Here is a 14,026-nt window from a genome sequence, read left to right as displayed (position 1 = left end):
AACCGTTGAGCGACGGTCGGACTTTTTCACTAAATTATTTAAACTTTATGTATACATACATGTATGCGTGTGTGTGAGAGAGTGTATGTATGGGCGTATGCATATAGCCACATAGCAAGAAAGAACTTAGGCTCGGAAAGAGGTCGTGTATACGTAACGTGAGATTTTAGAGCATATTTAACCATTGTGTGCAAGTTATTCCCGCTGTAACATGCAATGAAAAAAATAGTTTGCGATGTTGTCAGTTCTTTTCAGGTCAGCCGGTAGGTAGGTACCACTTACTGAAAACCGCTTCTGAATTTCCGTGTTAATCCGTTTAAGGAAACAAATGGGAGTCCGTGGTTTAAAGACCGTTGTCCGATATTAACCACTTTTCATTATAATGTGGGCTTGCCCAGTCGTCAGTGGTTAAAAACACGTTGAAACAGCCGAGCTATCAAATAAAACCCAAGAAAGGAAATCGCGCCCCCCCCCCGCCCCCCCCCCCCCCCCGCACCTCCTTCCAAGGTGCGGGATTTTTTTTTAAATATATTTCTAGTAATAATAATACTAATACTAATAAAAGGGCAGGTGGCTTTGGAAGTGCCCTGGGCCGCGCCTCAGGTGTCCTGGCCCCTCGGCGGCGGCCGGCAGCGCGGGCGCGGAGGGGCGCGCAGTGCCTCCAGCTCGGCCGCGGAGAGCAGCGCCGCGCTGCCGCCGGCGGGTCAGGACCATGGACAGGGACCGGGCGCGCCGCCGGGGCCGGGCCGGCGGCCACTCCGGGAAAAAAGGGGGGAATCGCGCTGCCTGCCCCCACACAGCGGTGGGGAACTGAGCTGCTCTGCCTTTCTTGTTTTCCCTTTCGCGTGGCTGCTCAAGTTTCCGCACAAAAGACTTGAGAAATGACATTTATAGCTCGCCCGGGTGAGAGCAAACACTGTTAAAATGCCACGCTGGTGATTTCTCCTCTTACTGTCCGCAAAAGGAGTAAAAGGATCTCTCCATTCTGCATGCGGTTGCTTTTTTCCCTTCAACTCTGAGCCAAAAATAAATCTGTTGCTCGGATCGGCTGAATGACAGTGGTGTAAATTAAATTGATTTTATCAGTGACCAAGTTCCACAATTGGAAAAATTAAATGCCACTTTGACAGACAAGGATGATATGGAACAGATCTATAAAACAGCTCCTTTGAACAACAACAACAGCATCAACCCAACAGGAGCCTAGGTACTGGCGATCCCTTCTTCTTCATCCCGCTCCGTTATGTCACACCATTTAGTTTGCCTTTCTGCGGTACCGAAATGATTGAAACCATTGTTTGATGCAAAGGGACTAGCGGTGATGAGTCATGGACTTTATGCCACAGCAAAGGCAACAGACATGGCTCTCAGGCAAATTTATTTCTTTATTTTGATCACGCTTCTAATTGGACTCCCCTTTCAGACGCACTCTGCGGCACTTCCAACCCGTCCCACAGCTCCAGAGCAGCTACGGGCCAACTCAGGGCTGAGCTCCGAGGATGACAAGCCGCTCTGCCTCCACCTAAGAATTGCACAAACGCAACCTCGAAGTCCTTTAAACAGGAAAAACCCTGCTTCTGTGCCTCCCGCCGGTCCTCTGAGGCGAGACGAGGCCTTGGGCGACCTCCTCGCTCTCTGCTTGCCCGAGCTCGGCCCGGCCCGGCCCGGCCCGGCTTGCTGCCCGCCCGACGGGGCCTGCCTGCCGCAGGGGCACCGCGTAGCTGCGGGGCCGCGGGAGCGGGCTGTTTCCGCACGGCCAGCGAGCCGCCTCTCCCCGCCGGGACGGGACGGGACCAGTGCGAACAAAGCCCGCGGGGGCTCGGCCTGGCCCGGCCCGGCCTGGCTCGGCCCCGCTGCTCTCCCGGCCCGGTGCCGGGCTCCGGGGTGGGACGGGCCGGAGGCTGGGTGCGGCGCGGGGCCGGGGGGAGCGGCGGTGCCGCAGTGAGGGGCGGTCGGCTGCCGTGCGGGGAGGGTGGCCTGTGGGTGAGCCGTGGACCGGGCTCCTCTTCCTCGCTATGACTGTACAGATTCATGTGACATTGAGGTTGGGGAGGTGGGAAGAAGGCGGGGGGGGGGGGGGGGGGGAAGGGGGGGGGGGAGGGAGAGGACCCGGAGGGAAGGGGGAGGGTTGAACTTTCTGCCGGGCTCGGCTTTTCACACCTTTCTCTCCCGACAATGCGAGAGGACGTTTAGGGAGAGAGCGGCTCGGCGGGGTCCCCTCCGAGCAGGTCCCCCTCGACCTTGCAGGGACCCGGCCGGGCGGCGCGGGGCTGGGATTGTGCCGGGTTTCAAGGACACGGGAGATGATCAGGACTTTGGGAGCCAACATCTGCCTGGCTGGTGACGTCAGCAGCCCCGTGTAATCCTCTTGTACTGAAGGCAGATGCCTTATTTGTTTGGCTGGAGAGGCATTAATCCCTAATTCTGGAGCAGCAAGCGAGGGGGAGAGACCGGACCGCTTCCTACCCCCCGAAAGCAGCTAGCGGGGCTCTCCTCCTCTCCTGCGCTCCGCGGATCCGACTGGGCGGAGGAACTGCCAACCCCCGGCAGGTTTGACCATTTTCTTTTTTATTACGATTTTTTTGATATTTGGAGTGGGTTCATAATTCTTATTTTTATTTGGATGCTTGGATTTCTCCCCATGGATTTCGCTCTTTGCTCTCGTACCCTCTTCAAGCCGAGAAAGAAGGGGGAACTGCTGTTCCGCCCCCCTTCCATTTTATTTTTTTTCCTTTTTTAAAATAAAAAATTATTTTAAGCTTTCCCCTGTGATTGCTCTGAGGGGATTTTTGCAGCGGCGGGCAAGGAGGTTGCTCTCTGCGGTTCCCCGCGGCTGGCCAGTTCCCACCGCGCTGCAGAGACCCAAGTGCCCGCTCGCCCCGGCGCCTCGGTGATGGGCGTTCCGCCTTGTCCCTCCTCGGCCGCGGAGTCAGCAGCCCCAGAGGCTGGGGTCTGGCCGGCCCCAGCTCCGCGTCAGTCCGTGTGGCCCCCCTTCCCTTCCTTCCCTTCCTCCCCTTTCCTCCCCGCCCTTCCCCTGCTCTGACTCCCCCCTCTCTCCCTTTTGTCATTGGCAACGGCGCGGCGTGCGGGCTCCCGGCGCCCTTCCCTTCCCGCCTGCCTCTCCTTCCCTCCCCGCCTGCCTCTCCTTCCCTCCCCGCCTGCCTTTCTAACGCTCTCGCTTTGTCTGTTTTCCAGGCGGCCGCACGCAGGAGCTGCGGAGCCGAGGGGGGCCGGAGCCGCCTGCCCAGCTTGCCCCCGGATGCCCCGGCAAGCTACGGGAAAAGCCTCCGGGAAGCCCAGCTCGCCGCCGGAGTCCGGCCGCCGCCGGCAGCCGCAGCGCAGCCCGCTTCGCCTCCTCTCTCTCTCCCGGGCCCTGGCGCGGAGGCAGCAGCCGAGGTCAGCCCCCCCGGTTCCTGGGGTCCGGCCGGGGTCGAGCCTGCAGGGCGATGCACGGTGCCCGGCCGCCCCGCTCCTCCCCGGCGTGCCACCGGCACCGAGAAGGAATAGTCCCCGTCCTGAGCGCTGAAAGGCGGCAATAAGCGTAGCAATAATAAAAAAAGCTTAGGCTGATTTTAATTTTATTATCATTATTATTATTATTGTAATGACTTCACCCCTCATTTCCTCACTCGCCCAGTTCAGTGTAGGCAGGCCAGATGGGCTGCCCAGACCCTCCCGGGAAAGGGGCAGGTGCGAGTGAGTCAATTTTTTTTTCCTCTTTACAAAGAAAGATGACACGTCCTGCCCTTTCATTTTTTAACGCCGAAAGACCCCCCTCTCCCTCCCCGTCCCGGCCGAGAGGAGCGGGGATGCTTTGGGGGTGCGGGCTCCCCCCGCCCGCGTTCCAGCCGAGCCGCAGGACTAGGCGGACCGAGGCAGCCGGAGAGACACGGTCCCTCCCAGCCAGGGATACCAAATCACAGACGTCGAATCGGGGAGAGAAAACTCTTGCGTTTAAAATCACGCGAAGACGCTGGCGAAATTAAAGCAGTCGCCTGGAAGCGTGTCATAGGCACACGCTTAATTTCTATTATTTTTTTAATCCGTTAAATACCTATTTAACAGCTTCCTGGGCATTGCAAACAACAGTCGAGCTAGTAAGAAAACGAGCATGAATTACACGCAGCCCAGGCCAGGATGGGACTAAGGTGAAGGGAAATGACCCTTTTTTTTTCGGGGGTCAGTCGTTATTCTGCTTTCAGAGAGAGAGAGAGAGAGAGAGAGAGGGAGCGCTCCAAGGCTCTGACTCTCCGTGTTCACAGCGGACCTTGATTTAATGTCATACAATTAAGGCACGCGGTGAATGCCAAGAGCGGATCCTCAAGGCAGCAAAAGATCTCGCTAGAACATAACATAATAATAACGTTAATAATAAAAATAACAGCAGTGAGTTAAAAATATTTTTTTTAAAAAGAGGGAGAGACAAAGCAATAAAGAGCTCGGCAGCCTGTACTCACCGACGGAAACCGAGGCTGAATAGGACCGGCGGACTGAACGGCTCAGCCCGGTGGAGAGGAGGTGCCGGTGCCACGGGATGGGCGCCCGCCGGGGCAGCTGTCAGCAGCAGGTAACGGGGCCGTGGGGGAGTACTGGAGCGGTGCGGTAGCCGTGGCGGTTTTTCAAGGTAGTGATGACTCGACATCTCGCTTTCCTGGGCTAATCCATGTAAAGTCCATTAATGGGAAATAAATACATTTTCTAATATTATCATCGCGAGGATTGTTCTTTGCGCATCGCTCAGCCGGTGGGCGCTCGGTAATGGCTCCTCCTCTTGGGGGGCTCCTCTGGAAGCCGAGGAATGTGGGCCCGGGGGCTGCGGAGCGGTGCGCGGGAGACAGCGGAACGTTGCGCGGGGGGCGGCGGAGCAGTGTCTGTGCCGAAGGGCCGGCAGAGCCATGTGCAGCGTTAGTGCACGGGAGCGGGGCGGGGGGGTATTGGGGTGACGGAGGGGGCACTACGGCAGAGCTGTGTGCTGCGAGGTAGCCTGGATGCGCGAAGAAGAGGAGTGTGCGGAGGTTGCACGGGGGGGGGGGGGGGAGAAGGGAGGCAGCGACTGGGCACGGCGGGGGGAAAGCGGCGCGGAGCGGTGCCGGAGGGCAGCGGCGCGGCAGCGGAGCGGAGTGCGGGCTTTGTGCGCGGGGCTGGGCGGCGGGGCGAGGCGCAAGGCGGCGGCTTACGAGCGCTGAGCGGTGCGCGGCAGCGGAGTAGGGTTGTGCGGGGCACCTTACGCGCTGGGCCGAGGGGGCGGGGGGCGGAAGGCAGCGGGGACAGGTGCATGTGCGGCCAGGGCACCGGAGCCGCGGCTCCGGTGGAGGCGGCGGCAGTGGCGGGGTGAGCGGAGGGTGCGGAGGCGGGGAGGGGAGAGGAGAGGCCGGGGCTTCCCCGCCGTCGGCGGCGGCAGCCTTTGTTCCGCGGGGCCTCGCTGGCGGCGGAACAAAGGAGCGGCGGGGCCGGGCGGAGGCCGGGGCCGGGGCCGGGGCCGAGGCCGGAGCCGGTGGCGGGGCCGCTGCTGGCGCTGTCCCTGGTGCTGGCGGCGGCACCGAGCTCCCGCCGCGGCCCGAGGGACCGTCTGTCCCCGGCCGGGCAGGCCGGTCCCGGCGGCACCGGGTGGCCGGCGCGGCGGGAGCGTTCCCCGCAGAAGAAGAGCCCAGCATCCCAAGGGGGTGGAGGCTCCCGGGAATTAGCGGCGGGCAGGGCGCGGCAGGAAAGCGGCTCGGCCCGCGCCTCCGCCTGCGCGGCTGCACCGGCCGCTGCCCCGACGGCGTCCCCGGCGGGTCCCTCAGCGCGCCCCTCCCGGCAAGTCCTCCGCCCCTCCCCGTCTGAAACAGCCGGGGTTGAAGCAGGTCCTGCAGGGGCCCTGTCCCGCTCCCGTCCGGGCTCCGTCCGCGGCCATCTCCGCGGCCTAATTCTGCACCGCCCTCTATCAAGCGGCGGCCACAGCCAGCGAGGGCAGAGGAGGCTCTCAAACACTAAATAAGGCAAAACAACTAAGTAACAGTAGTAACCACAACAATAACGATAATAACACTATCCGCCCGGAGGTCGGAGCGCTTTGCCCTCTTTCCTCACACTCAGCGCTGACCGCAGCGGGTTTTTTTGCCAGAGTGGATTGCAGATCGGACTGGTCGCCCTTCTCTGCAGGGGGATAAAAGGGGACATTTCCTGCCCTTTCCCCAGCCTCTCGCCTCTTCATCCCCTTGTCATCGTCCTTGCGTGGTCCAGCGGACAGATGAAGCACACGGGCTACTCCGTCCTTTCCCTCCAGCTCAGCGAATTGGGGTTGAGTCTCTGCTGATGCGTGCCTGCTCCTGCCATGCCACGTAGCTGTTCTCATTTCTTGCTTTGAGACACCTGTACACAATATATACATCTACCTACACACGCATATGCACATTTTATGTGTTTATCTTTGCAGCCTCAGATTGTCATAATTTCTATTCCTCATCGCTTCTTGCTTATATTTCCTTTGTAAGACCCAGAGCTTCGCAGGATATCAGGGGAGTCGCGCAGGGAACAGGAAAAAGTCTGTCTTCGCCTGCTCGTGTGTGAGCCAGGATAAGCTGCAGCCGAGATTGACCCTTACACAGGTAGAAAGCGGGGAGGGCTTTTAAATGCAACGTGTCTTGAGTGACCTAAAGCACCCAGTTAAACTGTTTGCAGGATTACGAACGTGAGCTGACCACCCCTGCGTCGAGGCATCGTGTCTGCTACAACTCACTTCTGTTTTTCTTCTTGGAAATCCATGCTAAAGATTCACCATAAGCTTTATATTATTCCATAGCAGAAGAAACATAAATATGTAAGTGAACCTGCCGCTGCCAATCTCTCAGTGTAGCCTTTAAAATATTTCTTAGCGCTTGGAAAGAAACGGAACTTTCTTTGGAATAGATGGAGCAAGCTTTTGGAAAGCTTCCAGAGACAGGGAACCTTGCTGCCTTCTAAACTGCAGTAGCAATAATAATGGTGGCGATGATGATGTAGCACATAAAAAATAGATGTAAGCAAGGTCTGAAGACCCAGGTGATGGACCATGCCGTCCAGAGCCCTGCATTTCCCCTACTGATGTCATATTGCTGCCGTAGGAGTATTGAAGTTCTGGTGGCGGCGGCTGAAAGTAACCTGCATTTAATATTCATCACTTTCCTTCCTGCTCTGAAAACGGCACAAAAACCCTGCTCTCAGCAATTTGTCCTCGGGGTAGCCTGATTTCCGAGACTAACTCAATCATGGCTTCCCGCGGGGAGGAGAGGGGGAGCGCTGCCGGCCAGCCCCCTCTGCAGTCAGGAGCGTTAAGACACACACTTTTTTTTTTTTTTTTTTAAATTTATTTTTTCTTTTTTCCGTCCTGAAGCGACGCCTGACCGGAGCTACGGGAACGGGGCCTGGCCCGGCCGCCGCCACCGCCGCGCCCTCTGGCGGCCGAGGGCCGCGCCCGGCGCAGCGCAAACCCCGCGCAGCGCAAACCCCGCGCAGCGCTCCCTCCGCGCCTCCGTCGCGGGACTCGAGGAACTTCAGGTGTGAAGAATTTAGAAGCACCATCCCGAATCAAAAATCGCCGTAAAACGTTAAATGACGTTCGTTCTAAGTGTTTCGCACTGTAGGGTGCGAAAAGTTCTCTTTTCACGCCTGTCCAATGGAAAGAGAGGCTATCCCCCTCATGTAAATTCAGCGCTGTAGAATATCAGCTGTGACACGAAAATATGAAGGGAAATGGGCTACTGCCTGCTTACTGCAGCTGTTGAGGCAGTCTGGGGCATCAGCTTCACTCAGGGACAAGCAGTCCTACTATAGCAAGGGGCAAAGTCAAGGTATTGCTCAGTTACAGACACAGGCTAGTCTTCAAAAAAACCAAAATGAAGCCTTTAATTTAGCTTGTGAATCAGACTGATTAAACGCCAACGTTTCATTTTGTTTCACTTGTCCTCCTGTATTCAAGGCGGTGGCTAAGAAAGGTGTAGAGCACAGGTAAGTCAGGCGATAAGCAAAGCAAGCCCTCCAGCAGAACGAGCACTCTCCCACTGCCTCCACCCTGCAGAGCCTGTGCCAGCAGCAGGATCTTCCCCGATGCCCCCACTGAGAGATGCAGAGGAGAAGCACCACATCCAGCACTTCAAGGCCTGGTGCCCGACTGCGACTGCCACAGCACGGGAGAGTAGATGAGCCAGCCAGCAAGGTATGGCATGAGATTAATTTTCACTCTCGGCACAAACTTCCTTACGTTTCTTTTGTATTACTCAGCTCCACTGATACTGATAAATTACCACAATAACTATGGAGTGAGATAATAGTGATAGTAATTTGCAGTCTATCATGAATTAATTCTCTCTTAATCAGGAACAGCTTTAACAGCATGGTGGGTGTTAAGAGTACAGCACTTCTTAACATTAAATATTTGTGTGTCTGAAGTAGTCTTAAAAAAATCTGACTAGAGAAATCCCACAACGAGAAAACAGGAAAGAAATACAAGATTTGAAATACAGTTACTATAAAATATTTGAAAATGTAACTTAAGGACAATTTGATTAGCACCAGGAACCTACCAAATTAACTTCATGTACTATTCATGCTAAGGTTGGTTTACAATTCTCTGTATGAAAGTAATTCTGTTTATTAGGCAGTGAAGTACAGGTTACATGTTAAACAATATTAACTTAAATACTCACTTAATACTTGTACGAAAGTACTTAAAATGTAATCTAAGGTTGTTAACTCCATCACTAACAGGTTTTATGTAAATGTTCAGCACAAGAAAATACAAGATGAAATATTCTTTTCACAGCAACTAACTAGTGTACATTTAAACTGATCTTAATGAAAGCAGCTGGTAAAGGAGTTAGCAAGCAAGGCAATAGCATTAATTTCTTAGCAATTCTAGCACAGAATTACAGAATTCTTTGAAGGCATCTTTACAGTGCTCTGAACATGAAAAACTTAACATACATAGGTCTTCCCTACTTCAGAGGGTTATGACACATCACTGTGATGTCATTTTGCATAAACTGCGTAAAAGAACCGTTCAGTCTTTTCTGAACCTAAAACTTTCTCCATGCACCATTCAGATCTCACAAACTAGATCTATTAGAGGTATTTAAAGTATTTTTGGACCATTTTTTTGCTTTTGCCAAGAAAGTTTGGACCAGAGGATCCTTGAGGTCCCTCCCAACCTGGTATTCAATGATCCTATGATTTAAAGATTTATGATTTGATTTACTGTTATACATCCAGAGTGTGAGGCAATCAACTGAGGGAACATTTTTTAGTGAGCATACGAGTCCCTGTAAAAAGCTCTTACCTTCACACTGTTGTTTACCAAACCTAATTAAGAACTTTTTGCTATTTGTTCTTTCTTTAGACCATATATGTTCAGTCTACTCATATTTGTGGATAAAATGAAAAGAGCAGCTGTGACAGGAAAACTAAAGGTACAGACTTTATATTTTTTACCATGTACACTTCCAGGTAATCTGACAGACTGGGTGAAGTCCACTAAAAATCAAGGGCACAACTTCTCTCAAATTAGCAAAATTGGAATATCTGTGACTCCTATGAAATTGAACAAAATAAAAAAAAAATTATGTGGCTGTCACTAATTAAAGCAATAGTTAGGGAGATGTTGACCTATTTTTAAAGATTTATAGATCCTCATCTCTCTTCTGTAGAGGATTCTAAAGGCAAATCAGAATAAATCATTTCCTTGAAAAGAGTGCCAAACCCGCCCCCTGCCCCCCCCCCCCCCCCAAAAAAAAAAAAAAAAAAAATCAGAGGGTTTTCCTTCTTTTCATTTCTTTTGGCTCAATTTCAAGCAACTAAAATGTCAAATTCCCTGCCCAAGTCAAACCGATGAGACCATGTACAGGTTTCAGGTCACAAATATTTAAGAAATACTTAGAAATCCTGACTTTTTAACCTGTCACGTAAGAAGAAGGAAGTGCTAATTTTGTAATTGTCAGTATAAAATCAAAACAACATATATGCCTGTTCAGATAGATCTTCTGCACTTATATGTCCACAAGCTTGATTTTAGTAAGCTTGTCTTTTTAGCAAGATACACTCTTAAGACCAAGAGCAAGGTTTAAACACACAGGATGAAGATTCAAAGCATGTAGGATGTCATACATGTTTCAAAAGGAATTCTATCCTTCCCTACATGAAGTCTCAATTTAAGATGACCCAGTCCCCAGCTGTGCTCAGGCCCCACAGCTCTGTACTGGGATAAGAGGCCCCCATGTGCTCAGAGGCCCCCTGACTGCCAGGATAGGGCAGGCACTTTGGGACTGTTGAATCCACTTGAACTGAAGGTTCACACTACTCACATGAGTAATGGGTATGACCAAGGGCAGTATTCATACTATAGGTTTTGTGCAGTCAATTAAATGCATCCAGGGTCTTCCTAATACTATAAATGCCCAAAACAGAGCATTAATTCTGCATTAAGAGAAGAAACACATAGTAATAGCAGAGATGGCCCTGAAACACTTTTCCCAATCTACAAAAAATATAGGACTTTTGGAATATTATGTAAAGAAGAGAATGACTTTAAGGACTGGGAATAATAGAAACAGAATTAAATGTTGCATGAAAACATGGAAGATCATGCTCTGGAATTAATTAAACTGTTTCATGTTGTAAGTTAGGACTACAAACGGCTGGAGGCAGTGGGAGGAAAAAGGCTTTGGGTATCATTTGGTTGCATAATATCTGTACGCCAGGTGTGTGATATACACCTGGAAAATAAAAGGCCAGTGGGACGTTATTAGAGGAAATTATTTTATGCTATAACCCTAGGTGCAGGCAAGGCTTCATTGGGAAGACTTTGTACAGTCTCATCAGTCATGGTCAGGCAAAAGGCTGCCAAGACAGCAAAGAGGATGAAGAACCTCCAGTACGTTCTTGAAATCAAGTTCTTGATTTGTCAGTTCAGCAAAGGGAAGTCAGAGGGGAGGTATGACGGCTCTTGGCAAATACGTGAGAAGAAACAACACTGGGATAAGCAAATAAGTAGTTGTACTACAGGATGCTAGCACTAGTGCTACCTTGAAAAAAAACCCCAGCAAACTAATCTAAGCATAAAGGGAGGTAAATACATAAACAGCTTTCTTGTAAGACTGGTGGGGAAGGGGGAAAACTACTTTTAAGAGTGAATAACTGAATTCATTTACTAGGAAGATTACTCTGATCCCTTTTTTCTAACATGTTGGAATCTTAAAAAAAAATTGAATAAAATGCAGAAAATATTTCAGCCTGGACCAAGCAAAATATTGCACATATATTTATGAGCTCTAAATCTATGTCAATTCTAAATTAAAAGGTTATTTTGAAAGAGGGAATGAGACAAAGAGAAAGAACAAGAGCAAGAGAGCAAGAACAAGAAAGAAAAAGAAGAGAGAAAGAGACAGGGAGATAAAGAGGAAGAACCAAAGGGAAACAGGGAAAGGGAAACATTTTCAAACAAAAGAAAAGGTTCACAACAAGGTGTTTTAATGCATTAATTCAAGGTATTTTTGAGTTGGGTAATTTATCAAAATGTACCGTTTCACTGTTTGGTTTCAATGAATCAGCATTTTTTTCTTTAAAAAATTATTAAAAATCCTAAATTCTCTGCTGTACAAAAAATGCTCTGTTCTTCTTTGAAGTGCTCCTTCAGTCATTATGCATAACTTGCATAATAAGATAGACTTCAATATGTGAATAATATTGTAAGCTTACAGGAACAGAAAATCAGGGTATGTTATGGCTTTGTTAATATTGCTGGAATAAGTTCTTTCTTAATATTCTCTAAATCAAGGGATTCAAAAGATTTTTTCTTTATTCATTTTTCTGATTTTAAGCAAAGAAATAAGGAAAATGCAAAGATAATTTGTAGATTTTGTGGACTGACAGAAGAACATTTAGTAAGGTTTATGTGATACTAACTGCGGGCAATCAAAGAACCGCAGTTTCTGGATTTTTATGATTAAGCGCACGTCGGAGCTCAGATATATTGTATTTGTCTGCATGGGGGTTCACACGCAGGCATACATAGATTCAAAAATATGAATAAATAAATACACCCAGGTATCAACGATAGTAATAACCCATTTTCAAACAATTATCAGTTCATACAGGCATGTTATATGATAATCAAGCTTCAGCAATACATAACCTTCGTATAATATAAATGTTTTTATTTTCCCTGAATTTTGGAGACAAAGCAAGCACTGGGAAAAAAGTCACCTAAGGATGCAAAATATAAGAAAACAAGACATTAGAACTGAAAACGACTGTTTTTACCATCTTAAACTACAAACAGTGATGCCTTTCCAGATATAACACATGAGCCTGCAAAATGAAGGGTCTTCTATGGCTGATGTGTGGATGTGAAGGACCAAAGATGAAAGACTACCCAAGCTAATCTGCATGGAAACTGCAAAAGTGTGTGGAATATTAGGGGAATACAGAAACTGAGTACTTATTAGGAAGAACGCAACTGGTCCTGAGTAAAAATGAGGATTGAGATTCAATACAAAGTTAAGTGAAGAGAAATAATTCTGCAACTTCAGAAGTTTACACTGCAATATGGAGAAGCACAGAAAGGAGACTAATAGTTCAAAGAGCAAGAGAACTGTGAAAATTACATACAAATGATTTTTAAATTTATAATGCATTTTCTTCAGCTGCCTATGCTCATCCTTTTACGTTCAACTTTTGTGCAAGCAACTTCATTTCCAGCAAATGTTAACATTTTGTGGGCAAACACAAAAATCACTAGAGTTTTATGTCTCCACACATGGCATGGTTTTTTTTCAATTTATTCAAGCACTCATCCTCTCAGAAAGTAAAACCAATTCTGTCCAGCAAGAACCACAGACAGGTTTCAAGTGAATAGGAATGCCTTCAAAGAGCCTTTTTCTGCTGAAAACTGAAACACCTGCTGAGCATGTTGGAGGAAGCTGTATCTGTTGAATTCCTGACCGCAGCATATTTCTTCCTTGAGCCACATGAAGTAGGATGAAGGGCAGAGGAGATGGTGAGCAGGGATAAACCTTGAGCACTGAGACTGCAATTTCAGCCCAAAGCCTGCTCTGAAGGAGGGGCTACAAGAGTCTGCTAAGGAATGGGAAGACAAATCCTTCCTTCTGCTTATGAACATCCAGACCTGGAATTTAGAAAGACCAGCAAAGAAGGAGAGCCATAGATGAATCCAGGCAGGAAAAGGCAATAACGACTCCTGTCAAGCAATTACAAATATCAGAGATAAATCAGAACAGCTTTTTCAACAAAAGAGAAAGATGGCTGATCTTTTGAAATTCTGCTAAAAAATTCCTACAGAATGAGCAGTAGAAAGTTGTCTTTGAATCTGCTAGAATTACACAGAAAAATTATTGTTACATATATACACATTAATTAATGTAACACAAATCAATATAACTCGCAACAGTATTGCATGTGTTCCCCATCCAAAATTCTGTGTTTCCCTGTTGTGTTTCAGTGTTTGCATCCTATAGCACATGATTCCTACATTTTCCTTAATTTTGGAAACTGTCATATTAGAAATGACTGCTCTTCCGGTTGAGAACGACAAGGTGGGGTTTTAACCATCAACACTGTTCAGTGTCACGAGTAAAGTTGGGTGAAATTAACTACACCTGGGTGAGATGGATTGGTGCTGAAATGCTTGAGTTGCACACAGAGTTGTCATGCCCTCCTATCCCTACTGAGAGCCGACACATTTAGAAAGCGATTGCAATGGGAGGGAGGGAGGGATTAGCAGACATCACACTAACGGATCATGTTTTCTGAAGGTTCTAGAGAAAAAAATAAGGCGAGCTGGAGAGGTTCTGGAGAGATTTAGCAGAACTGAATTTCCTACTTTTTCAGTTTGCCTAACAGTGAGAGAAAATCTAACGAAATAGGTATTCTTAACAGGGTAAAAAATTGTCTGAGCTCTCCCAACCAACCAGCTTCAGAAAAATAAAACCCTGAAAAATGCACAGCAAGAACTTAAGGATATGACTAAGATGAATAAGGAGAAGTGACTTGACACTTT

The 14,026-nt window shown here is 49.1% G+C and overlaps 2 long non-coding RNA genes across 2 annotated transcripts; both read left to right on the top strand.

Annotated features, from left to right (window-relative positions):
- Window positions 1-2,335: 2,335 nt before the first annotated feature.
- On the top strand, window positions 2,336-4,707 carry LOC141933022 (uncharacterized). Its single transcript, XR_012625976.1, has 2 exons — window positions 2,336-2,550; window positions 3,196-4,707. It is a non-coding gene; the product is annotated as an uncharacterized LOC141933022 (long non-coding RNA).
- A 759-nt stretch (window positions 4,708-5,466) lies between these two features.
- On the top strand, window positions 5,467-13,619 carry LOC141933017 (uncharacterized). Its single transcript, XR_012625972.1, has 3 exons — window positions 5,467-8,173; window positions 9,353-9,422; window positions 12,186-13,619. It is a non-coding gene; the product is annotated as an uncharacterized LOC141933017 (long non-coding RNA).
- Window positions 13,620-14,026: the final 407 nt, after the last annotated feature.

The sequence above is a fragment of the Strix aluco genome, chromosome 1 (genome assembly GCF_031877795.1).
Source record: "Strix aluco isolate bStrAlu1 chromosome 1, bStrAlu1.hap1, whole genome shotgun sequence".
Taxonomy (NCBI): Eukaryota; Metazoa; Chordata; class Aves; order Strigiformes; family Strigidae; genus Strix; species Strix aluco.
This window is presented reverse-complemented; position numbering and strand designations above follow the sequence as displayed.